This window comes from Pantherophis guttatus, chromosome 3, assembly GCF_059756535.1.
Source record: "Pantherophis guttatus breed Tessera chromosome 3, ASM5975653v1, whole genome shotgun sequence".
Lineage (NCBI taxonomy): Eukaryota > Metazoa > Chordata > Lepidosauria > Squamata > Colubridae > Pantherophis > Pantherophis guttatus.
In genome coordinates, this window is record NC_142065.1 from 105341819 (window position 1) to 105352390 (window position 10572).

General features: G+C 38.6%; 1 pseudogene; it reads left to right on the top strand.

The window, feature by feature from the left end:
• The first annotated feature begins 8405 nt into the window (after positions 1–8405).
• Positions 8406–9781, top strand: LOC148114719 (endogenous retrovirus group K member 8 Gag polyprotein-like; annotated as a pseudogene).
• Positions 9782–10572: the final 791 nt, after the last annotated feature.

Sequence of the window (10572 nt, forward strand, 5' to 3'; positions counted from 1 at the left end):
GAGCAGCTTCAAGTGCGTTTCCTATCCTTGCTGCAAATTGCAGGCCCAGGTTTTCAGATCTGACATATAGCAACATGAGTGTACATAGACACACTCCCACATAGAGAGTAGTTATTTCTTTGGTTCTGTGAGGATAATAATGCCACAGTGAATTATCTTCTTTACTCATGCTTCTTAATTTTACTGTGGTCTGGTGTCATGTGGAATGCAGCCAATAGCAAAGTTAAAGGTTGCTGGTTTGTCTAGATGTCAAAACTAGTGAGTTTTGGTACATTTTTCTGTCATCATAGCATCTTCTTGTTCCCAAAGTAATTTTGTGTTGAAACAAAAGGACAGATGACCAATTTAGCTGGTGTAAGGAATATAAGGGAGTCAATAGATTTTTCCCACTCAGTTCTTAGGCACAGCCAAAGGCAAAGAGAAAATCACCAGGGCCAAGAGGGAAAAGCTAGCATTTTCTTTTAAATTATCATATTTTCCCATAGTCAGCAAGTTGTTGATGTGAGTCTTGCTTAATCTGATTTATCTGTATCTTCTATCAGGGAAAGCAAGTTCTTTTGGCATTTCTTTTCCATTTTTTTAAAAAAATGCCACCATCCAGAAAAGGTTCTGTATTCATAGAGTGTCTCCCCACCTTTATATATAGCACCACAACAGATAATAGTCTCCTTCTCAGAATTCAAGCAAAATTCACCATGTGAGATACATGATGAGATACAATAAAAATGTATCCATAACATAATGGAACTAAGGAAGAAGAAAAAGGTCTTAAAAAATGCAAGGGGTGGACAAAGGATTAAAAAAAAAGTCTGAAGGAAATGTAAAATATGAAAAATTCTCCAAGTAGGGAAAAAATCCTGAAACTTAAGCTTAATGTTTCAGCAACACCTGATTACTTTTGGAAAGGAAGAAAACTAAAGGCATAGGATTTGTGGTGATTACTTTCTTTTGTTAGTTTGAAGAAAAGAAGGTTGAGAGCGGATGTGTTTTGAAATATCTGAAGGGCTGTCAAACATTATCAAGGGCTTGAACTTATTCTCACTTGCTTCAGAAGCTAAGACTAGAACTAATAGGATGAAACTTCACAGATCTGGATGTATGAGCCTTCATGTCAGTGTTGATGCTTGGAGATTGCCTGGATAAGCCTTTGCAGTCTTCTTGGCAAGCTTTTGGAGGTATTTGCCACTATCTCCTTCCTAGGCCCGGTTCTGTGCCAAAGATGGGACTAGAATTCATAGTCTCCCACTTTTTAGCCTGGTGCTGAACACTAGACGAAATTGGCAAACAGATATAACTACAGATTAAACATAAAGAAAACCTCCTTGATGATTAGAGCCATCTATCACTGCATGGAGTGGTTGCTTCCCCTTGACTGAGTTTTTAAACAAACATTGAATAGTTTATTGGGATGGTATAGTGCTGTGATGATGAACCTATGGCACGCTAGAGGTGGCATGCAGAGCCCACTCTATGGGCACACGTGCTGTCGGCAGCTGCTCTTCTGGTTTCTGAAAAACGGCTGGAAAATGGCCTAAAAATGGCCTGAAAATGGCTCCAAAACAGCCCCAAAACAGGCCATTTTTTGTGCCAAAAACAGCCAAAAAACCAGCCTGAAAACGGCTTGAAAAATGGCCTGAAAACAGGCATGTGCGTGCCAGCCAGCTGGTCTTCAGATTTCCGGTGCTCTAGCGCACGCACATGCACACACATGCATTGATATGCATGCACGTTCCAGTTTGGGCACTCAGTGCCAAAAAGGTTCGCCATCACTGGTATAGTGAATCCTACATTGTACAGGGAGTTAGACTTGATGAACTCTTAGGTCCTTCCAAGTCTATCATTCTATAATTCATTAAAAAGCATTGCTAATCATTATGAAAAAACTGATTTAAGAACAGCATATTATCACTAATGTACTTGTGATCTGCTATTGATAATACTTTAAAGATGAGAGATTTGCACTCCTCAGGTGTCACTGGACTTTTATTACTTCCTGACAATACATGAAGGTAACTAATAAACACCTATGCTGATCACTTGATCGTGTTTCCTTCAAAATAATCCATACCCACATTTGCACATAATTGATTTATACATGCTAGAATGTTGAGATGAATGCTTATGGCATGGATGGAACATTTTAAACCATGAAAAAAAAGAGAATGTATTGATTCTTAAACTGGTATAAGTGAAAGAAGAAATCAACAAAATGCATCCACATTCTGTGTGATGTAGTTGCCTCTTTTTATTTCAAAGTTAGGGGAATGAGGAGAAAGAAAAGAAGAAAAAAAAGGAGAAACTGGGAAAATATTCATATGTGTAGAAAAGTAAATGATCCTTACTTTCCAATAAAAATACATGCTTGAGTTGCTAGGGGAAATTTCCTTCCGCAAACCCAATTCCATATGAAGCGATGAGAGGAACAAACTCCATTAGTTCAGTAATCTGTTCTCTCTATACTTTGATTAGTTCTAGGATGGAAAGCAGGTTTGTCTATTAGATATACTGTAACTTTATCAACCCTTGTTTCACAATGGAATAATAATCCTAATTTTCCCAATAATCTGTGTATGCTTGAGCTCTCAAATGTAAACAGCAATTTTATACTAGTTCATCAGGGAGTAACATCCTTAAACTCAATTGAACTTGCTACTGAGAAAGTATAAATTTATTCAGTATTATATCTTCAATCTTCAATACATTTTTGTTAGTTCTTCTAGGAACAGTGAATAAACGCTTTTGGCATATTTGTTAAGGGTCTTCACAAACTGGTTTGGGAATTTCTTCTTTATTGCTGTATCTTTGTATTCTTTTACTGCAAAAAGGAATTAATATTTTCTAAAGGAGACTAACCTTCCCTGACTAGGATAAATGCAGTGCAATATGCAAAAATTACGCATTTAATTTGTCATGTGATGTGTGTTTTGCTTTAGTCCTTCAGTCATATGCACCATCTGCTTGCTTTCATTTTTAGTTTCTGTTGTCTTGTGGTGGCATTTTTGATTTTTGATGGTGATGATGAATAAACCACTGACCACTTGTCCATTGTAATGGGAGATATAATTCTTCTTAGGGATATCCATTAATGCACAAGAATAACCTGTGAAATACTGGAGGTATAAATAAATATAAGAGGAGAAAGAACAGTGTGCAGAGAGACCTGTTAATAGAGCAAGGGTGATGGTGCGGCAATGAGGCTTCAAAAGTTTTAATCCAGGCCATATTGGACTAGACCGTTTTGGTCTAGGAATTAAGACCCTGGCCTAGAAACCAGGAAACTATGAATTCTAGTCCTGCCTTAGGCATGAAAGCTAGCTGGGTCACTCTCTCTCAGCCCAACCCAGTTCACAGGGTCGTTGTTGTGGGGAAAATACGAGGAAGGAGTATTAGATACTCCTGCTGCCTTATTTTAAAAACAATAAAAGTGGGATATAAATAAATAAGTAAATAAATTGTACCACTAAACAGTTTAGAATACAGAGTGAATGGACCTTTGAAATCTGGAAATTTCTGCTGCCTTTCCTGGGAATCATAACAGCATCTAGATACTAGATCCTGAGCTACTAATTCCTACATTAGCCATTATTTTACCTAAATCTGGTAAACAACTACTGTTTCTGCTGCTACTTTATGAATAAATTTAGTTCCTGTTCTGAAATTTCATTACATTGCAAGCTGTGTCTCAGAAGAAATCAGAGCTACCTTTCTCAGTTTGCGTAAAGGGTTTATGGGTTGTTTTGTTTGTTTTTAATTGCAGGTTTTAAAGCCTTCAGGCAATTTCAATCATCCTGAAAAATACATGATATAGTTGATTTGATGGCATGATCGCTCCTATCTGGTACATTAACCAACCATTGCTATGGGAATGTCACTTATTTCAAGGGTGGGTGATGGGTGGGAGCAGAGTGGCAGTTTAGGGATTGCATTAAGAACAACATGCAGTCTAGGCTTTAGCTGCTGCTAATATTAAAACAGAACAAATTGAACTCCCGCTAACAGCAGTAACTAAGCAGCTTTCCTCAAATAAATGAAGAGTGCTCCATGATGGCAATCATGGTGTTACTTAGAGATGCTGTGTATCTTCTATTCAATGTTGCTGTGTGGAAACTGATTATGACATATTGTAAATTTCTATAAATTAGCCCACTTTACCATACATTCTTCAATTTGTTCTTCCTGTATTTCAAATTTCTAAAAACCTTATACATTTGAGCATTTAATGTTCATCATTGGTGCCCAACTGTATTTCTAATACTTTTTGTCCATTTTGATCACTGTTAATGGGAAAACAGCTACATTTGTACTGTTACTATATTATTATTATTATCATTATTATTATTATTATTATTATTATTATTATTATTATTATTAGTTTATTGATAGATTAGTCTTGTGACCTTATCAAAAAAATAAAATAAAGTACAGCACAGTACATAGTCTAATTTCAGAACAAGGTAGGTAGAAGGAAATAAAAACGATGAAATACAAATATATTAATACAAAGAGTTAGTAATCAGATAAATGAATCTCCTTTACAGTGTATAGCATTTTGTTCAATGTATTGAGTTCATAGGACAACTGCTTTCGTTATAAACTTAGCTCTTCTATGTACAATATGTACATTTGAGCGTAGGAGGAAATATGGCAACAGTGAGCTGTTCTTTCCAAAAGGAATGATAAGTATTTAAGTAATTTGTTATTGTATTATTTATCCTTCTAGTATTAACTGCTCCCTTGATTAAACTTTAAATTCCCCTTGATGGTTTCCTAATAATTCCCAATATCTCAACTACCTGTCCTTGTCTGCTGTTTTCTTCTATGATATACTTCTTGTTTGAGACTCATAGGAACATTTTTGGGTACAACCTGAGTTTATATCTATTCTATACTCTCAATATGTCAGCATTTTTAAAATCTACATTAATTTTAATGTTATTATAGCATAGGTACCCATGCCATCTAAACCTCAGGTAATGATCTTCTAACTCTAAAAGTCACTTGTTTTTCACCATTCTTCTGTCAAGACCAAACAACAATTTGAGAAATACAATTTCAAATAACCAAACTTTCCTCTGCATCTTGTAGCACTTTGTATTTATCCCATTTCCCGCCCCCACTTGCCATATAAATTTAGATATATATATTTGCTATTGTTTAAATGGCATGTTTAAATGTTGAAACCTGACAGGTACATTTAATCAAATTTAATCAAAACAGATATTATTTGAAACAAAAACATTGTTCTTAGTAAAACATCCTTTTTTTTTACAGGTTCTCCCTAACTTTAACAATTTTAATTTCTCCCATTTTAACATGATCTTCTTAATGTCATTCCATGTGTTAACATAATTATTTTCAAATAATATACAATTCATATTTGTCATAGTAATATCGAAGAATTTTATTTTTTATTAATCTTAAAGTCTATTTTCTCCATCAGTTCTTTGATCTTCTAATTCCATATTTTTGTTAATAACTTCATCTTCTAATTATTAACTTTGAAACCTGCTAACATATCAAAGTCTTTCCATTTTTCCATTATTGTTTCTATTCACTCAACCCTAACCCTAACATGAATCATCCACAAACATCCTAAACTGATCAGTTTCTTTTTAAATCTTAACTCCCATAATTTTCTCATCTCATCTTATATCTCTGCGCTACATGCTACAACATCTTGAATCTCCAAAGACCTATGCGAGGGTCCTCTTTGTAGACTTTAGTTCAGCATTCAATACCATCATTCCAGACACTCTTCTAACTAAGCTATACCAGCTACAGGTACCTGAACACACTTGTAAGTGGATCACCAGCTTCCTAACGAACAGGAAGCAGCAGGTGGAGCTAAGCAGAATCACATCAGATACCTGTACAATTAGCACAGGGTCCCCCCAAGGCTGTGTGCTCTCCCCACTTCTCTTTTCTCTGTATACCAATGACTGCATCTCTAACAATCCATTTGTTAAACTACTGAAGTTCACAGATGACACAACAGTGATCAGTCTCATTCGAGACGATGATGAACCCGCATATAGACGGGAGGTTGAACAACTAGCCTCAAGGTGCGACCGGAACAATCTGGAACTGAACATACTCAAAACCATAGAAATGGTGGTAGACTTTAGGAGAAACCCTTCCATACTTCTACCTCTCACAATATTAGACAATACAGTATCAACAGAAGAGACCTTCAAATTTCTAGGTTCCACCATATCGCAAAATCTAAAATGGACAGTTAACATCAAAAACGTCATCAAAAAAGCGCAACAAAGAATGTTCTTTCTGCACCAACTCAGAAAGCTCAAACTGTCCAAGGAGCTGCTGATCCAGTTCTACAGAGGAACTATTGAGTCTATCATCTGCACCTCTATAACTGTCTGGTTTGGTTCTGCAACCCAACAAGACAGACACAGACTTCAGAGGATAATTAGAACTGCAGAAAAAACAATTACTACCAACCTGCCTTTGATTGAGGACTGTATACTGCACGAGTCAAAAAGAGGGCTGTGAAAATATTTACAGCCTCCTCCTGGACATAAACTGTTTCAACTCCTACCTTCAAAACGACACTATAGAGCACTGCACATCAGAACAACTAGACACAAGAACAGTTTTTTCCCGAACGCCATCACTCTGCTAAACAAATAATTCCCTCAACACTGTTAAACTATTTACTAAGTCTGCACTACTATTAATCTTCTCATCCTCTCATCGTTCCCATCACCCATCTCCTCTCACTTATGACTGTAACTTTGTTGCTGGTATCCTTACGATTTATATTGATATTGTTTTCTGATTGCTTATCTGTAACCTATGACTATCATTAAGTGTTGTACCTTATGATTCTTGATGAACATATCTTTTATTTTATGTACATGAGAACATATGCACCAAGACAAATTCCTTGTGTGTCCAATCACACTTGGCCAATAAAAAATTCTATTCTATTCTATTCTATTCTATTCTATTCTATTCTATTCTATTCTATTCTATTCTATTCTATTCTATTCTATTCTATTCTATTCTACTCTACTCTACTCTACTCAGTATTTCAAAATGAACAAAAGTCAACACAATGGAAATCCTTGTCTTGTCCCTCTTTGAATCTCAAAAGGTTTTGGTAATTGTCCATTAATAATCATTTGTGCTTTCTGAGAAATGTAAATCAATCTTGTTCATTTAATAAAATTATCTGCAAAATTCATATGAGTTATAAATAGAAAAATCCAATTCAAATTGTCAAAGTCTTTCTCTGCATATAAGAATATCAATGAAGATTGAGTTTTTTTGCATTATGTTGCTCTAATATTCCATAATATTCAACACATTTCTAATATTATTTTGTAGTTGTCTTTTAGTTAAAAAGAAGCATTGATCTTCATGAATAAAATTCTATAAAATTATCTTTAACCTTTCAGACAAAATTGTGGTAAACAGTTTGTAAACATTATTCAATAAAGACATTCCTTTATAGTTTCTTGTTAAAGTCAAATATTGTCCCTCTATATTAGCCTCTTTCTAGTCATAAAGAATGCTTCTATTTTGTAGAATAATATTCATTTTTTGTGTAAAGTTTGTAAAAATTCATCCTCAAAACATTGTGATATGAAAGTATTTGGTAATACTTTCATTTGGTGATGATTATGATGTATAAACATCATAATCATCAGTCAATATCAGTCATTTTGGATGTAGTTAAGAATTTATATACAGGCAGTCCTTGACTTAATGACCACAATTGAACCCAAAATTTATGTCAGAATTACCCGTGGACCTTGCCACAGCGCGTACAGGGAAATAGGATGTTGAAATACATTACGTCATCTGGAAAGTCCCAATGGCTCAGGCCAAGAAATACCTACATGATTATTCTCGTATCAGCCTGGGAAGGGTCGTACCAGCCAGGGAAGGGTCTACGTAACTACTATAATATGAGTGTATGCAATCCGATCATGTAACCACCCCCAATCCCACCTTGCTATGATGCTGTATAATGAACTTGATGAATTTTTAATAAAAGAGGGTCACGGAGTCAGCTCTGGGCTCTCATCCCGAGATACCTGCTTGTGTGTCTCATTTCTCTCATGGGAGACCACCACATCTGGTGACCCTGACGTGATCTCGTGAAACGAATACGTCTCGATGTGATTCCCCAAGGGAATATGTCCCTGCCGACCCTCTGCTTATTGCCTGGAATAGGCATGGTGCACCCGACGACATCGCTGGCGACTGACTCTTCTTTTTCGTAAGTATGGGGGGGTGGAATGTCTGCAGCTCAGAAAGCTCATGTAGAAGAGTTGAGACAATTGGGCAGGAAAAAATACCTCTCTCCTCAAGAACAAAATTTTACCAAATCTCTTTCTAAAAGTGAGGCTGTTAAATTACTTGCTTATGTGTGGGCTCAATGTCTGTCCTATCCTGAGGGCGGATCTCTAAAAATGGAGATGTGGAAGAAGATTGGCGCCGTCTTCCACCAACCTCCTCGCGTGCCGCCCGACATTCTGTGCCTTTGGAAAAAAGCCTATACCTTGATTAAAAACCATGCTGATTCACCTCACCAGCCTTTATTAGATCCGCCGCCATACCGGACTCCTTCGGTCATGGTGACTACCCCGCTGCCCTCGGTTGTGAGCCCCCTTTCACCCATGGCCCCCGAAGCCCCGGTTCCCCTTGCCGCTGCCCCCGCTCCTGTTTCTCAACCTGGTCTTATTCGCGGGGCATACCAAAAAGCCTTAAAATCCGGCACTTTAGATGCTGCCAATCTAGCTGACACTGAGTTGTTCCCGGTCATTTTTTAACAAGCACCCACCGGCGGCATTCTCGTTGACTGGGAACCCTTGCCTCTGCAGATGATTAAAGAACTAAAAAAGGCAACTACTTGTTGAATGCCATTGCTGGTAACTATCAAATGTTGCCTCAAGACTGGAAAGACTTGCTTAGAATGCTACTGACCGGCACACAATATGTTGTTTTTGAATCAGAATTCAAAAGGGAAATCCAAACCAGAGTCCTCCGCCCAGGTATTCAATGGACTGTTGATCAACTCTTTGGGGAAGGTGCTTTTGCTACAATTAACGCCCAGGCTCACAATCTAACCCCCCCCCGCGTTTCCTTTCATTAGCTCTGCTGTTCTTTCTGCCTTAACTCGTGTCGATGATCGAGGCACTCCAACCCAATCCTTCTATGCTATTCGCCAGGGGGCGACAGAGTCATACGCCGACTTCGTTAACCGCTTACAACTCGCGGTAACCTGCCAAATTTCCAACCAAGAAGCGGCAAAATAAATTTTGATGAAACTTGCTTTTGAACATGCGAATGCGGATTGTCAATCTGTTCTCAAGCCATTAGTCTCTAACCCAGCCTCCACTCTGGCGGATTTTCTTAAAGCTTGCCGCGTTATCGGCAGCCAAACCTACCAGATGGATGCATTGGCCGCAACCATACAAAAGGGGAACCAACCTCAAGGCACTTGTTTCAATTGTGGAAAACCTGGCCATTTCAAAAAACAGTGCCGAGCCCTGGGTGGCGGTGCTGCCCGCCCCCTACCTAACTCCAGTGCCAAACCGAAGACGGTATGCCCTAAATGTAAAAAGGGCTACCATTGGGCCAATCAATGTTGAGCTTTCCCTCAGAATCAGGGAAACTAATAACGGGGCTTGCAGCTAGCCCCCCTCCAAAGGCTGTACCTTCTCTTTCCTGTGGCGACATTTCCTTCTCTCCGGTCGCTTCCTCTCCGCTTTCCGCTCTGCCCTGCTGCCAAGGCATGGATCTGAAACTTCTTGCTGACACTTCTGTTGACTTTCCTAATCTCCTTGTTGTCGCAGACGCCCAGTTGCCCGGCCCGCTCCCACCGGATGTTACTGCAACCGTTCTCCCGGTGGCGGCGGCCCGTCAACGAGGCATCTTTGTCCTTCCTTCCATGATTGATCCTCCACCCCAAAATTGTGTTCAGATTCAATTCTATACCAATGTCCCCATATTGGCGAAAAAAGGGGATATTGTTGCTCGGTTGGTACTGTTACCTAAGGATGTGTCGGCTTCCTCTGTGGAACCCCCGCCCACTGAGCTCTTAGCTCTTACAAAGCCAATCACTCCCCAGAAACCAATTATGCCATTTTTAATTAACGGCATTCTCTTTTCTGGCCTTCTAGACTCTGGCGCTGATGTTTCAGTCATAAGAACAGCGGAATGGCCCTCTCAATGGCCCCTTGAACCATCTCCAGCAGTACGGGGAGTGGATGGCACACAACAGGCAAGTTCCAGTAAAAATTGGCTCACAGTACAATGTGTTACAAAAGGAATTACGGCACAAATCAAGCCAGTTGTCCTGCCCCTTCACATTAATTTATGGGGCAGAGATCTTATTTCACAATTCGATGCAAAACTTATTTTAGAGGACTAGCAATGTCTCCAACTCCCCTGAAACTTACTCTGCTCTCCCCTACACCTGTCTGGATAGATCAATGGCCACTTACCAGTGAAAAATTAATTGCATTACAACAGCTGGTGGATGAACAACTGCGCTCTGGACATTTGGAGCCAACCAATAGCCCATACAATACTCCAGTATTT